The 16,839-nt window shown below is 35.1% G+C and overlaps 1 long non-coding RNA gene across 2 annotated transcripts in view; it reads right to left on the bottom strand.

Annotated features, from left to right (window-relative positions):
* Positions 1–16,839, bottom strand: part of LOC106006010 — a 285,724-nt gene that overhangs the window by 220,186 nt on the left and 48,699 nt on the right. For both annotated transcript variants that reach the window (XR_006609110.1, XR_006609109.1), the window contains exon 2: positions 10,301–10,345. This is a non-coding gene — a long non-coding RNA (uncharacterized LOC106006010). The remainder of the gene's footprint in view (positions 1–10,300; positions 10,346–16,839) is intronic.

Genomic DNA, 16,839 nt, shown 5'->3' with positions numbered 1-16,839 from the left:
TTAAGAATCTGGTTTTGGTTTGTTTCTTTTTTTTTTCCTTTCTTTATTTGTTGTGTTTCTTAAATGTCACATATGAATGAAATCATATGGTATTTGTCTTTCTATCATTGACTTATTTTGCTTAACATTATATTTCTAGATCTATTCATGTTGTCACAAATGGAAAGACTTCATTCTTTTTTATGGGTGAGTGTGTGTATATATATACACACATACATACATACATATACACATACCTCTTCTTTATTCATTCAACTATTGATGGACATTTGGACTGCTTCCATAACTTGGCTAGTGTAAATAATGTTGCAGTAAATATAGAGTGCATATATCTTGTCCGATTACTGGTTTTATTGTCTTTGGGTAAATACCCAGTAGTGTGATTCCTAGATCACAGGATAGTTCTATTTTTAATTTTTTTTAAAGATTTTATTTATTTATTTGACAGACAGTGATCACAAGTAGGCAGAGAGGCAGGCAGAGACAGAGAGAGGGCGAAGCAGGCTCCCCGCTGAGCAGAGAGCTGATGCAGGGCTCGATTCCAGGACCCTGGGACCATGACTGGAGCTGAAGGCAGAGGCTTTAACCCACTGAGCCACCCAGGTGCCCCTATTTTTAATTTTTTGAAGAACCTCCATACTGTTCTCCAGAGCACTGCATCAGTACGTGTTCTCCAACGGTGCATGAAGGTTCTTTTTCTCATATTCTTCCCAATACTTGTTGTTCCTTTTGCTTTCAATTTTAGCCATTCTGATAGGCATGAAGTAATATATCACTGTGGTTTTGATTTGCATTTCCCTGATGATGAGTGATGTTGAGCATCTTCTCATGTATCTGTTGGCCATCTGGATGTCTTCTTTGGAGAAAGGACATTCATGTTTTCTGCCCACTTTTAAATTGTATTATTTGTTTTGTGTGTATGTTGAGTCACATAAGTTCTTTACATATTTTGGATATTAATGCCTAATCAGATGTGTCATTTGAAAATATCTTCTGTTCAGTAGGTTGCCTTTTAGTTTTGTTGATTATCTCCTTTAAGGTTTAGAAGCTTTTTATTTTGATGCAGTCCCAATAGTTTATTTTTGCTTTTGTTTCCCTTGCTTTAGGAGACATATCTAGAAAAATTTTGCTATGGCCAATGTCAAAGAAATTACTGCCTGTGTTCTCACCAAGGATTTTTATGGTTTCAGGTCTCAAATTTAGGTCCTTAATCCATTTTGAGTTTATTTTTGTGTATGGTGTAAGAAAGTGGTCCAATTTCATTCCATTGTTTTGCAGGTAGCTGTCCAGTTTTCCCAACACTATTTGTTTTTTTTTTCTTCCATCATTACTTGTTGAAGAGACTGTCTTTTTCCCATTGCATATTCTTGTCCCTTTTGTTGAAGATTAATTGACCATAAAATTGTGGGTTTATTTCTGGCTTTGTTACTCTGTTCCCTTGATCTGTGTCTGTTTTTGTGCCAGTACCATACTGTTTTGATTACCCAAGCTTTGTAGTATATGTTGAAATCTGGGATTGGGTTACTTTCAGATTTGTTCTTGGGCTTCTTGAGGTTTTTTGTAGTTCTACATGGATTTTAGGATTGTTTGTTCTAGTTCTGTGAAAAATGCTCTTGATATTTTGATAGGGATTGTATTAAATCTGTAGATTGTTTTGGCAATAGGGATATTTTAATATTTTCTTCTAATCCATGAGCATGAAATATCTTTCTACTTGTTTCTGTTGCCTTCATTTTCTTTCATCAATGCTTTATAGTTTCCAGAGTACAGGTCTTTTACATCCTTGGTTAAGTTTATTCCTAGATGTTTTATTATTTTTAGTGCAGTTTAAAATGCTTAATTTCTTTTTTTTTTAAAGATTTTATTTATTTATTTGACAGAGAGAGATCACAAGTAGACAGAGAGGCAGGCAAAGAGAGAGACAGGGAAGCAGGCTCACTGCTGAGCAGAGAGCCCAATGTGGGACTCCATCCCAGGACCCTGAGATCATGACCTGAGCCGGAGGCAGCAGCTTAACCCACTGAGCCACCCAGGCACCCTAAAATGTTTAATTTTAATTTTAATCTTAATTTCTACTTTTCCACCAATGCATTTTTGAAGAGTCCTTTCCAAAGGACTCTTGGGAAATGCAGGGGAGTAAATGTATTGTATATGAGCAATCCATTTCAAATTCCTATTTCTATAAGTCTTCAGATTCCTTCCTAAAGCCCCAACTTTCACACAAGCGACCTGATATGACTGTGAATTTAACTGCAAAATAACAGCCAGTGCAGGATCAAAATTTGAATTTGATTTTAGGTATCTCAGCCCTCTGACACAATTAATAATATATTTTTCTTTAGCAGAGAAATTCCACGGCGTACCTTCTCTCTCTTGAAGAATGGATTTCAGATTTTGAGTTTGTAATTCTTTTTAGGTTGTCAAGCACCATTAGAATCAAACACTTGTTCTATGTTCCTTGAATTCTTTATGTTCCTGCATATGACTCTCTGGCTATGGCTCTGGTTCCCTCAAAGACTTGCCTTATGTGACTACTTCATTGCAGGTGCCCGCTGATGAAAATTAGAAAGCTGTTTCAGGCTGCTTGTGAAGAGCCTTTTATATTGGCTGGATTTCAGAGCTTTTGGCCTGATTCAGACCAGATAACCAATTCCAGATACCTATTTACTGCAATTCTGTTTTCTAATAAGACTTCTGGAGTCATACTCTATATAAGTCAGGGTTATTGGTTGCAAGCAAAAGAAGCCAATTCTGATAGATTAAGAAGAAAATGAGCTTATTATAAAGATTTGGACAGTTGACGAATTTTTGAGAGGGATGGAGGAAAAGGCTAAAGGTTAAGATTCCAGAAATTATGCCCACAACCATATCAAAACTGGCCCGATGAGGGAATAGTCACTGCCACCAACACTGAGAACTTGATACTCAAATTTATATGACTGCCAGTGATAAGACTTTATTTGCATCTGATACTAAACACACTTCTGTGCCAGGAATTCAGTCCTGGAGGCAATTCATCCCTAAAAGCCAAAGGTTTAAGTATTGAACTGACTAGTGTGGCTAGTAAAAAGGATTCTTCATGGAGCCTCCTTTTCTTATGTTGCTCACTTCTGAATCACAGTCGGGCACCAGTGAATTTAATCGGATTTACCTACATCACACCCTTGTGCCTTAAGTGCAAGAGAGGCTGACAAAATGATTTTTCTGGTTGAGGATTCAAACAGAATCATTACTTTGAGGAAGCAGAATACTTAAGTAGGAAATTCTGCAAACACAGAAAGGCTTTCAAAAATGCTAGATAATCAGAAAATATAATAAATATTCACTATTATTTATGTGCAATCTTTTGTTTTTAATATTCCTTTGTGAATAATTTTTGTCTCAAGTATATTAAGAATAATATAGAGTCCTGACTTTGATTTTATTTTGTTTTTTGGTGTTTATGTTTTCTTTCACTTTCTTGTTTTATTTTTCTTTTATAATAATTTTATACTACTCAAGTTTTCTTAACATTTTTTGGTCAAGTAGTTTAAAATTTACCCTTAAATTGACTTTCAGAAATTGAGCTGTTATTTCTCTATTACAATCAAAGAAAAGAAACCTCTCATCAGCAGGATAAAAAAAATTAGGCTATATTTACTTCTGTCATTCTATACTCTTTGTTTTCATTAGAATAATCTGGAAATTTTATACTCAAATTATTTTCTTTTTTCTTACTGTATCTTTTCTTGATAAAATAACATCTTGACACATTAGTTCATAATTATGGAAACAGTTTTTTTGAAAGTCAAATTTTCTGTATAACTTATACGTTTATTTGGTTTCATTTATTAAGTAGCTAGAGAATGTTTTTTGGTCATTTTTTTCCAGGAAGGCTATTTAGGCTGTCTACTTTCTAAATTATTGCTGTCTAAAATTCCTTTATAAAGCCTTCACTTAAGAATATAAATTCATAGGTTATAGAATACTTTGGTGACAATTATCCTCTTAAAGCTGAAGAAACTATGCCAGTGTTTCCCTCATTTAGTGTTATGGGGAATTTAATGGCACAGTGTGTGGGTATGTGTGTGTGTGGTTTTTAACTCCTTGTTAGGAAATTTGTTTTAGTTTTAAAAGGCTGGGAGGGAGTTTCGCCATCTGCAAAAAATGTGTGTAGGTTTTCTTTTTGTTCTGGATATTCACTTTTTACCAAGATTTATTCTCTGTATGTCATTTTTGTTAATTTTGCCTGCTATTAAAATTTGAAAGTTTGGGCCTCCTGGGTTTCTCAGTTGGTTAAGTAACTGCCTTCGGCTCAGATCATGGTCCTGGAGTCCTGGGATCGAGTCCTGCATCAGGCTCCCAGCTCTGCAGGGAGCCTGCTTCTCCCTCTGACCTTCTCCCCTCTCATGCTCTCTCTCACTCTCTCTCTCAAATAAATAAATAAAATCTTAAAAAAAAAATAAAATCCGAAAGTTTGACAAAATTCTCTGTCAATGATGCTATAGGGAAATTGTCTCTCATATATTGCTCTTTTGAATAACAATGCATAACTTCTCTGGCAGATAATTTGTTACTGTTTAGTGAAATTATTTATATATTATCTTCTCACCAGCAATTCTACTTCTAGGAATTTTCCCAAAGATACCCTGGCAAAAGTATGAAGTCATTTACACAAAGCTATTTATTGTGAGATTATCATCTTGTAAAAACCTAAATGTCTTTCAATAGAGCTAATTAAAGAAAATATGGGTATATCTACAAAGAGTGGTATGCAACTCTAAAATGGAGTAAGGGATATTTCTAGATGTTAATATGGAGAGACCTCCAAGAAATATAGTTTAAAAAAGAATTAAAAAACAAGGTGGAGAAAATTGCATACAGAATGCTATCATTCAGGTCAGAAAGGAAGGGTACGACCATTATTATATATTCTCATAAAAGGAAACAATACTAAACTAAACTATAAAATGAAAACTATGGTTTCCTTTAAAAGGAGAGAAAGCATATAAAGAGTTTACATTTCCTTGGATATATCTTGATTTTTATATTTTACATAATTATAAGTAGAAATATTTTTAAAGTAATCCTTAAAAAATGAAAATAAAATTTGGGGGAATAAACAATGTATATTTAGTTGATGGCCCAGAGATTGGTCCAATGGATTTAAAAGAACAATAATTTGTATATTGCTAGCAGGATATATCTCAAGAAGTAAAAGAAATTAAAAACAGATTTTTTTGTAATCATATGGAGGTGAAAATGTTGGCATTGTTGGGGTGAATCTGCTGTGGGTATATTTTGGGACAAAAACATGAATGTGATACTTTTATTCTATAATTCTTCCATATTATTGAGAAGCAGGATTCTCAGCATGAGAATGGGGAGGTACAAATATAATATTGAAATGATGAGGTAAAATCTCTTATAATCTTGAATTGCAATTAAAAATGCCAGTGAAAATTTGTAATGTATTCTCCCTCTCTCTCTTTTTTTAGATTTTATTTATTTATTTGACAGAGAGAGAGATCACACGTAGACAGCAGAGAGATTGGGGGAGGCAGGCTCCCTGCTGAGCAGAGAGCTCAATGTGGGGCTTGATCCCAGAATCCTGAGGACCCTGAGATCATGACCTGAGCTGAAGGCAGAGGCTCAGCTCACTGAGCCACCCAGGAGCCCCATGAGTTTTGCTTTGAAAAAAAAGCATTCCCTAACTCTGAATACCAAAAAGGCCAAGAGAGAATGACCAACCCATTTATAACAAATGTGCTTAGTACCTAGATTACGTTAACCAAATACTATTTCCCACTGAAAGGAATCAGGGCTCTTTTGGAGAAGTGGCTGATTTCATGCTGCAGCAAATTTTTACAAGATTTACCATGATACTGTGTCATACCAGAAAGCAAAGAAACTCTCTAACACTACTACGGTCACATCAAAATACTCAAAAGTCAACCTAAAGAGGCTCATAGAGAAGATGGAGATTTTTAGGATTAATAAGATAATAAACAAAGTAGTGTGAAACTCTTCATAAACGTTTAAACGTCTATGATATAAAAATCAAGTTTATAGGATGTTACTCATAATTTTATTTTTAAAAAATATTTATTTATTTATTTATTTATTTGAGGAAGAGAGAGAGATTGAGCGTACAGTTGGGAGGGGGAGAAGGAGAGGGAGAGGTTTCAAGCAGACTCCACACTGATTGCAGAGCCCAATGCGGGGCTTGATTTCATGACCTGGAGATCATGACCTGAGCTGAAACCAGGGGTCAGCAATTAACCAGCTGAGTCACTCAGGTGCCCCTTACTCAAGCTTTTTTTAAAAAAAAGAAAGAATTATACATTTATTCTGCCTTTCCTTTACACCTCTGCCTCTGGGTAACCAGATAGCAATGAGGGAAATTTTTTAGAGAAGTATTTTAGCTAATAACTGCAGAATAAATAGTAAAATTATAGTATCACTATTTTCAAACCATAATGGATCTAGGCATTGATCATCAACTGTTTGTAATATCACAAAAAGACAAAAACCCAGACACTATATGCTTCTTGATAGAAACACAATGCTATTCATGAAGTGGCCTTGCAATACAAAACAAAACAAAATGAAAGAAAGAAAAAAGGAAAGAACACAACCTTTTTTTTTTTTTTTTCCGTTCAACCTTCTAGGTCCATATATTAACATTTAAGAAATTCAGAGGTTAGAAGATCTTTTATATTGAACACACCAGGAAAGTAATTTGCAAAATTCAGGCCAGGAAACTGTAGGATAAAAAACAAAAACTTTGCTTCTTCAACAAATAATCATAAAAACAAAGAGGTAGATTGGAAATCTATAAAAAAGGCACTTCAGACACATATTAAGCAATTCCTCTGTGAGGACCTCCTTCGGAACTTGATTCAAGTAAGTGGCAAAAATATTTTATAATATTGAGACTAATATAAATTCAAACAATAGATTTAATATTTAATGATATTAAAGAGCTATTAAAAATTAAATTTTAAGGGTTGCCTGGGTGGCTCAGTGGGTTAAGCTCTTCCTTCGGCTCAGGTCATGATCTCAGAGCCCGCATCAGGCTCTCTGCTTAGCAGGGAGCCTGCTTCCCCTTCTCTCTTTGCCTGCCTCTCTGCCTACTTGTGATCTCTCTCTCTTTGTGAAATATATAAATAAAATATTTTAAAAAATTAAATTTTAAGGATGATAATGCTTATACTTTTAAACAGTTTCTGTTTTAGAAATAAAACTGAAATATTTATAGAGGAAATGATATGGTGTTTGAGATTTGCTTCCAAGTAAATTGGAAGATGAAACTGGTTTGGGTGTACATGCAAAGTGATTAGCCAAGGGTTAATAATTGTAGCTGGGTGAAGGGTAGATGGGAGTTCAATAACCTATTCTGTCTATTTTTGCATAGGTTTGCAATTTTCAATAATAAAAAGTTCAGAAGTATCTTCTGTTTAGTAAGTCCTATAATTGTGAAGATGTGAGAGTCTACATTTGAGGTCAACTAATTTAATATGTGTTTGATTATGTTTTTCTATTTTGCCTTAGTTCTTGACAATTAGAATTCCTCTTGTATACTCTTTGGATCTACTGGATCTGTCTTTATAGGCTTTGTGTTTTCTTTATTATACTCTCCTCTTCATAATGGCTTTTTCTCTGATTAAATTTTTGAGATTTCACTTAACCCAACACAAAATTAAATTAGACTTTTCTTCAGTATCCAAACTTTTACTCATTACTTTTATTGCACTATTTTATTTACTATTGTATTTGTCATCCCCACAGCAACTGACTTTTTTCTCAATCTCATTAAGAATATTATTTCTATTAAGTAATAATGGTAAAAATATTTTCATTAGATGCTATGTTTCATATAAATTTTCATACATTATACTTTAGATTATACATATTTAACAGACAAAAAACCTGGGGTTTATAAAACCTTAGTAACATCACAGAGATGTAGGCTGGATTTGGTTGAGCTCACTTAAGGGTCTGGGACTTGGATTTGGTTGGCAGACAGGGGTGAAATAACCTAGCTTCATTCTACTTTGTTCCATGTGTCTCTCCTCCTCTTGCTGGGACCTATGAGCCAGCCCACACGTGGTCATTTCATGGTAATGGAAAAAATGCAAGGGGACAAGCAAAAACATGCACGGTCTCTTAAGGCCTATTCTGGGAACTGACACATCATCAATTCTTACATCACATGCTTAAATTTAGAGTCAAGAGGCAAGGAAATTATCCCTCTCTTTTAGTGGGAGGAATCTCAAAGCTACAGAGCAAACTTCTCTGCATATGAAATGACAGAGCCAGAACTCTGGACAAAAACCTGTGCCTTTCACCACAATCTGACAATGAAATTTATAAAATGTTTTTGCATTATCTTTCTTCCAAGGAAAGAGGCTCTCATTGATGCAAGTGACTGATCTGCTTGTTGGAATCTGTTAAATCTTTCACACACTTGTGATCTTTTTCCCTCTTTTCTCAAAAAGAAGAGTAGGGACATATAATTTTGTACAGTGTTTTGAACTGGGATGGTCTTTTAAATTTTGTACACGTGTTACTTTCCTTTTTTTTACATCAAGTAATTAGACATATTCCAACATATCTCATAGGATTGTAAGAATTAAATGGAACATCTGGAAATACATGGCACAAAGTAGTAACTTAATTTTCTCTTATTATGTCCCAAGAGTCTTTCTCCTCCAGCATATAAACATGAATGATGCTTTCTCAGTGTTCCTCATATTTTCATCAACACTACCTTCCATTCATCGTCCCTCTCATGCCTTTAATTATTTTTCAGTCTGACTTGCCCAGCCTCCATGTCTTAACCACCTTGAAAAACTGAGCTCTCAGGCGACACTAGTAATCCAATTTTAATAAATTCCCATGCATTCCTCAGACAGCTAACACGCCAGTAATTGCTTTTAGGCTCACCAGTATCTTCCATACTGTCACGTCCAATGATCACATTTCTTTCCTCGTAGTACTCAAACCGTTAAAAGTATTTTACACAACTGATCACTTACTCCTTCTAGAAACACTCTTTTCTCTTGCCCTATGACTTCATACTCCTTGAAGTTTCACCTTTACCTCTCTGGCCATTTACTCTTACTCTCTTCTGCAATTTCTTCTCCTCTACTCGATCTCTAAATACATGAGTTCCCCAAGGCTCACACCTGGAATAATTTCTGATTTTTGTAATGTGTTTCATGCTTTCCAATGGCTTTAGGCAACTTCCAGATGCTGAAAATTCCCAAATTTATATCTGAGCCCAAATCTCTCCTTCAAAATCATGCTCTTCCCTGACATAACAAAGTACTTAAGCATGTCCACAGATAATTCTTGACTTCTGCTGCTGGCTCCAAACAATTCTGACAGCCGTCTCTTTGAGATGTAGCCTGAACTAACTATCCAAATCCCCTATTTCATTTCACTTTGTTTTATTGTATTAACAACAAGAAAAAAAAATCTGAAATAATCCTTTCCCCATTCATTTACAACTTGCTTAGTTTCTGTCTCTCTGGCTATTAGTATAAGCTTCATGAGAGCAGAAACCTTGCCTGTTTTGCTTGCTGCATTATCTTTAGTAGTGAGAATACTGCCAGACATATAGTAATAACTTAGTAAATATTTTTTGGATGAAATGATGAATGTTGTCTCTACTTTGGTTGGCTTTCTGAACAACAAGTTGAAATATACTAAAAAGTCTATTAATTATTAACAATAATTACTCATTTATGCTGCTTTATGTTTTGCAAATATTTTCATCTAAAATGTCTCACTTAATGATCATCGCAACCCTGGGAATAGGGATTATTATTCTCATTATAAAAGTGAAGAATATTGTGACTGAAAGGGCTCACTCACAGATGTGAAGCTGAATTTTGATTCTAGGTTTTCTGATTCTTAGTTCACTGATATTTCTATCACATTTACCACTTCTTATGGCATCAATAAGCAAAGATAACTTTAAAAATGTATTATTTTAAAACATTTATAAAATACACATTTTAATATTCAATATTCATTCATATAGATAGAAACCATGATATCAAAGGGTTTTTTTCTGTTGCTGTATTTTTTTAAACTTCCCCAAAATGAAGGATGTGTTTAGAGTACTATACTTGGTGACTTATGGCATCATTTCTCACCTGCAATTTTTTTTAATGATTCAAAGAGAAAAATATCATGAATCAATGTTACTGGATCTAAATAATGACAAAAATTATAGTCATACTAACCATTATAATATTAATGCCTTTGTATGATAATTCATATATTTTCAGTGTGCTTTTATAATACCTACCCTTTTGATTTTCCAGAGACTATAACATAAGATTCTCCAGCTAATCTAAACAAAAAAGAAGTTATTGGAAGGTTATTATAATCTTGAAACACAAAGAAATGGGAAAACATTCCATGCTCATGGATTGGAAGAACAGATATTGTTAAAATGTCTATACTAGCTAAAGTAATCTGCAAGTTCAAAGCAATCTTTATCAAAATAACATCAGCATTTTTATAGAGCTAGAACAAAGAATTCTAAAATTTGTATGGAACCAGAAAAGACCCCAAATAGACAAAGTAATGTTGAGAAAGAAAAGAGAAGTGGCAGACATCACAATTCTGGAGTTCAAGCTGTATTACAAGGTTGTAATCATCAAGACAGGATGGTACTGGCACAAAAACAGATGCAAAGATCAAGGGAACAGAATAGAGAACCCAGAAATGGAACCACAACTATATAGTCAACTAATATTTGACAAAACAGGAAAGAATATCCAATGGAAAAAGACAGTCTCTTCAAGAAATGGTGTTGGGAAATTGGAAAGCCACATGCAAAAGAATGAAACTGGACCACTTTCCTACATCATCACACAAAAATAGATTCAAAATGGATGAAAGACCTAAATGGGACACAGGACTCCATCAAAATCCTAGAGGTCACCACAGGCAGTAACCTCTTTCACCTTGACTGTAGCAACTTACTACTAGACATGTTGCCAGGAGCAAGAGAAACAAAAGAAAAAATGAACTATTAGGGCTTCTTCAAGACAAAAAGCTTCTGTGCAGCAAAGTAAACAATCAACAAAACTAAAAGGCAACTGACAGAATAGGAGAAGATATTTTCAAATGTCTTATCAGATAGAAGGCTAGTATCCAAAATCTATAACGAACTTACCTAACTCCCCCTAAAACCAAATAATCCAGTTAATAAATGGGCAGAAAAGATGAATAAACATTTTTCCAAAGAAGACATCCAGATGGCTAACAGACGCATGAAAAGATGCTCAACATCACTCGTCGTCAGGGAAATACAAATCAAAACTATAACAAGATACATCTCACACCTGTTAGAATGGCTAAAATTAACAGCTTAGAAAATAAGAGATGTTGGGGAAGATGTAAAGAAAGGGGAATCCTCTTGCAGTGTTGGTGGGCATGTAAGGAATGCCAACTGGTGTTGCAGCCACTCTGGAAAGTAGTATGAAGTTTCCCCAAAAAGTTAAAAACAGGCCTAACCTACAATCCAGCAATTGTACTACTAGGTATTCACTCAAAGGATACAAAAATACGGATTTGAAGGAGTACATGCACCTGGATGTTTATAGCAGCATTGTCAATAACAGCCAAACTATGGAAAGATCCCATCATTATCAAATGATGAATGGATAAAGATATGGTATATAGATATATAGATAGATACAGGTAGAAAGATATAGAAAGATATAGATATTAGTTAGCCATCAAACAGGATAAAATCTTGCCCTCTGTCATGACATGGATGGAACTGGAGGGTATTATGCTAAGTGAAATAAGTCAGAGAAAGACAAATACCATATGATTTCACTCATATGTTGAATTTAAGAAACAAAACCAAGGATCGTTGGGAAAGGGAACGAAAAATAAAATAAGATGAATATTGAGAAGGAGGCAAACCATAAGAGACATTGAACCCTAGGAAATAAACAGCGTGGCTGAAGGGGAGGTGGGGGTTGGGCTAAATGGGTGATGGGCATTGAGGAGGGCATTTGTTGTAATGAGCACTGGGTGTTTTATGTAAGTGATGAATCACTAAATTATACTACTGAAACAAACAAAAAAAAGAAGAAGAAGAAAAGGAAAAAAAAAAGAAAAATTCTTGCAACACAGTTTGAAGGTAGGAAGTCTAGTGCAGGAATTGTGTAGGAAACAAACCAGGCTATAACATAGAAAATTAAGCCATTACAATACCACCACCATTGATGAAATCTATTTCCAAGTACAACCTTATTGACCAAGATTGGGGCATCCAAGTCACCTCTCTTGGGTCATGTGCTCTCCCTTGGCTAAGGGGAGTTATTAACACTAAAACAGACCCACAAGACCATATTTAGTAGAGAAGAATTAATTATTTGAGAGTGAATAGGAGGCTGATTAAAATTAAAAAAAATATATATATATGCTGTATTAACAATGAAAAAAATTCTGCTATAGCCCACATCTTTGCTACACAATATCTGTATATCTGAACAGTCACATATACACTGCCAACAATATTCCTGTATGACAAAATTCATCAATTCTCCCAAAGAGACAATCGAAGTTCATCCAGATCCAAGTTCAGTTTCTGTCATTGTCCTTTTCCTCTTCTAGTTCCTTCATAATCCGACCTCAATATTTTATAGCCTAGAAACTAAATGGAAAATTTAATCATCTTTTATAAAATAGTGGGATAAATGAAGGAAAAGAAGAGATTTTGATTTAAAATGGAGAGATGGGTATGTAACACACAAGGAAGAAAATAATGGTAAAGGTTAATCCCATAATTTCTGCTACTGGTCATGAAGCTTTTTCTTATTTCTTTCTTCTACAGATTCTCATGGCCTTTAGCTAGTATCCCTGCTGGTAGAAGTTATTTGTTTTATAATGCAATCCAAACTTCCATTCTGAGAGATTTCCATGCTTGACAGTATTGTATATATAGGAATGTAATATTCTTACATTAACTGTTTCTTCTAGCCATACTAAAACAAGTTGATACCCCAAATAGTCTCCTAGGTTCCTACCATCCATCTTCCTGTCCCCACCATATTGCAGAGACCCTAGTGCCCCTATATAAGCAGGGCAAATAACCCTATTAATGCCATAATTTTGTTTTTTACAATTTTCTCAGTTCCATGACAAAGACAAAATTACTACATGGTAGTCTGGTAGTCCCAGTGCAATGAACGCATTGCTTTGTTCCCTGGTGGAAACATCCCTCAAATGGAAACAAAACTGAAACCTGAATGGCAAGAGTCATAGTGTCATAAAGTGAACATCAGTCCCCTCCACATATTTTTCTTGATTACTAAATCCATATTTTCTGACATTAGGGAATCACACTTTGTATAACATGTGCCAAGTGGAATCATAACTGAATATTTAATAGTTTATTAAACTATTTTATGACTCCAGTTAATTCTATGGACATGAGACTTCGCTTTATTTTTTTTAGTTTAGACCAAATACCTTGGTTAAACATAATGAAATAAAGAACATCATTACAGGGTATTGGGAATTTCATCAATATGCAGAGTCATGACATGAAGAGTAAACAAATGCAAATTCAGAACGATATCTATACCAGTGGATATAAACAGCAAGCAGTTCCAAGCATCATTAATGTGCTACCATGGTCACAGATGTACAAAATTATATTAAGACCCCAGGTTAGTGGCTGCTTTCTTGAAAACTGGACTCCCAGTAGTTATAATCATCACATTGGCCTTGGTGAAAAGTATGTGCTCTTGGATGTAAGCATGGAGTCTATCCTGCCAACATGACTACTTTCTTTATAAGCTCATAGAACAAACATTAGAATGGCAGTAGTTAAATGGCTGGCTGAAAATCAGAGTGGACATCTTATCCATCTGATTTATGAATTTCCTTTATGATGGAGACTCAGATGAGCATTTGGGGACTTGGTCTGAGAGATTCACCTAATTTTTTTTTTTTTCTAGAACTTCTTATCACTGCTTCTCCAATTATACTCTTCCAATTTTCCAAACATGTGGCCAATCCATTAGTTATTGCCCATTAATTCATATTAATCTTCACTTTGTGCCATCATTCCTTCCAGGAAAAGTAGAGCACTGTAACACTGGCTGCATATAGAACAATTATACAATATTAGGCTGGTTATTTCTTGGAGAAGAGGGTTGTCAGGTAGCCGCAGGAATGGAGGGGTTGTGTTGGGCATTTGCTGAGCTTTTTTCTTTTCATTATGCAAATTCCTTTCTAATATTACCCCAGTAATCTTGAGAAACTATTTCCAATTGAACCTTTTTGGATAAATTTTAAAAAAAAGAAACAAGAAAGATGTGAGAGTAGTCTTGCAACTTCACATCTTTTCAAGTTTGTCATGGTAAGAAGAGTACATGGGAACCAGATGGAGAAGCTCAAACCAAGAATAAAGAGTACGCATTTGACCCAAACACTTCCTGTACTTTATGAATAATCCTCAGTATAGTAACTGGCAGTTGGACCATATCTACTTTACAAAAATAACCTTAAAATACAAAAATAAGGAGAATGGAACTCTAAAATGTAAGGAATCCTGGGTGCCTGGATGCTCAGTTGGTTAAGTGACTGCCTTTGGCTCAGGTCATGATCCTGGAGTCCCAGGATTGATTCCCATATCAGGTTCCCCGCTCAGTGGGGAGTCTGTTTTTCTCTCTCTGACCCTCCCACTTCTTGTGCTTTTTCTCTCTCTCAAGTAAATAAATAAAATCATAAATGAAATAAAATAAAATCTAAGGAATCCTGACAACCATATTCCAAAATAACTGCCTTTTCTACAGTATGATGTTGATTCTCAACTATCCTTGTCCATTATTTTATCTATGGATAATATTTGATTCTTTTTTCTTTCAATTTATTTATTTGACACAGAGAGAGAGAGAGAGAGATCACAAGTAGGCAGAGCAGTAGGTGGGTGGAGGGGAGAAGCAGACTCCCTGCTGAGCAGAGAGCCCAATGTGGGGCTTGATCCCAGGACCCTGAGATCATGACCTGAGCCGAAGGCAGAGGCTTAACCCACTGAGCCACTCAGGTGCTCCTTGATTCTTTATCATTGTATTTGCTTTTTCCAAAACTTGGAGACACTCCCATAGCTGGGGATAGTGGAAGTTGCCTACTTCTAATAATTTCTTATATTCCTGGAAATTTATGCATACATTTTTTGACATCAAAATGAATTATATTTCTAATTTGTTCTGAGAGCACTACCATGTTTCTATGATTTAGTAAGAACCAAAAACCAAAAGTGACCTTTTGGATTTTAGTTCCAATAGCACGAGATAAAATTTTTTTTAGGAAAGTATGTGATTGAACCTCCATAAAATAGGCATTGCATTATGATCACCCACGGAAGTGTATTATTAAGTGTGCACAAAAGATGCAGCAGTTCTTAATGCTCCTGGGCATTCAGTCATTGGTTAAGAATGTATGTTGAAATATTCAAATTGTAGGTCAGATTAGTCTTAGAATCTAATGAGCAAATTTTTGTATCTATCATTTTTATATTTATCTTCATCTCTCAATTATAGATTATTACTTTCTTCTGACATTAAGCCATCAGCCTTAAAGTTAGCTTTACATTCTAAAAATCTGTTCAATGACTGTCTTTATTATAAACTGCTGGGACTGCTAGAAAAGAATACATTTTCACCACTTTCCCCTTGAACATGTGATCTGTTTCTAGGAAGGTGAACCATTTTCTTTTATTTTTTAAAAAATTTTATTTATTTATCTGACAGAGATCACAAGTTGGCAGAAAGAGAGGGAGGGAGGGAAGCAGGCTCCCCACCGAGCAGAGAGCCCAATGTGGGCCTCGACCCCAGGACTCTGAGATCATGACCCGAGCTGAAGGCAGAGGCTTAACCCACTGAGCCACCCAGGTGCCCCAAAGTGAACCATTTTCAAATTCTCAATGATTCAGATCTGCTTCTTTGTTCTGAAATAGCTACATGCAATCAAAATGAGGAAAATTTTTATCTACAAAATGGTGACATTTCACTCCAAAAAAATTTCATCATCCACAAACAACTGATTTTGTACATGAAAGCTGAAAATTAAAAAATTTCAAATAGGCTCAGATCTCTCTTTCTCTCTCCCCCTTTTCTTTATTAAGATTTAACTTTCATTCCTATAAAAGTAATTGAGGTTTGCAGTTTAAAAAACAAAGAAGAGAGGTGCCTGGGTGGATCACTTGGTGAAGCTTTGGACTCTTGGTTTTATCTCAGGTCATGATCTCGGGGTTGTGAGATGGAGCCCCATGTCAGGCTCCGTGTTCAGCGGAGAGTCTACTTGAGGTGGGGATTCTTTCTCTCTCTTTATCTCTCTCTTTCTGCCCCTCTACACTCTAGTAAATAGATAAATCTTTAAAATTAAAAAATAAATAAAAAGGAAAACAAATACACTAAACAAAATGATAAATTGCTGTCTCCTGCCTTCTGTCTCCCCACTCCTGAGTCTCCTCACCAACTGATTTCCACTCAGAAGTAACCACTTTCATTATTTTTAGCTTTTTCTTAGTGTATTTACATCCATGTTTCAAAATAACATGACCATACTGCTATGAATTATTTAATCCTCGCATGGAAAAGAAATATTAGTTGTCTTATGTGCCATTCAGAATATTTGAGTGCACACATGCACACACACACTCAAACACTCTTCCCTCATCCTCAACCTCCAATTGTGGTTATGGTTATATCACCTTTTTGGGTTAAATTAGTATTCACTGTTATTAGACCAGGTAGATATTGCTCACAGGTAACCTGCTAAGTTTGCTACTGATCCATTTTCTTTCTTTATTTC

The sequence above is a fragment of the Mustela putorius genome, unplaced genomic scaffold, assembly GCF_011764305.1.
Source record: "Mustela putorius furo isolate JIRA1106 unplaced genomic scaffold, ASM1176430v1.1 tig00003834_pilon_pilon_pilon, whole genome shotgun sequence".
In the NCBI taxonomy this organism is placed as follows: Eukaryota; Metazoa; Chordata; class Mammalia; order Carnivora; family Mustelidae; genus Mustela; species Mustela putorius.
Note: the sequence above shows the minus strand (reverse complement) of the source record. Positions and strands in the feature narration are given on the sequence as shown.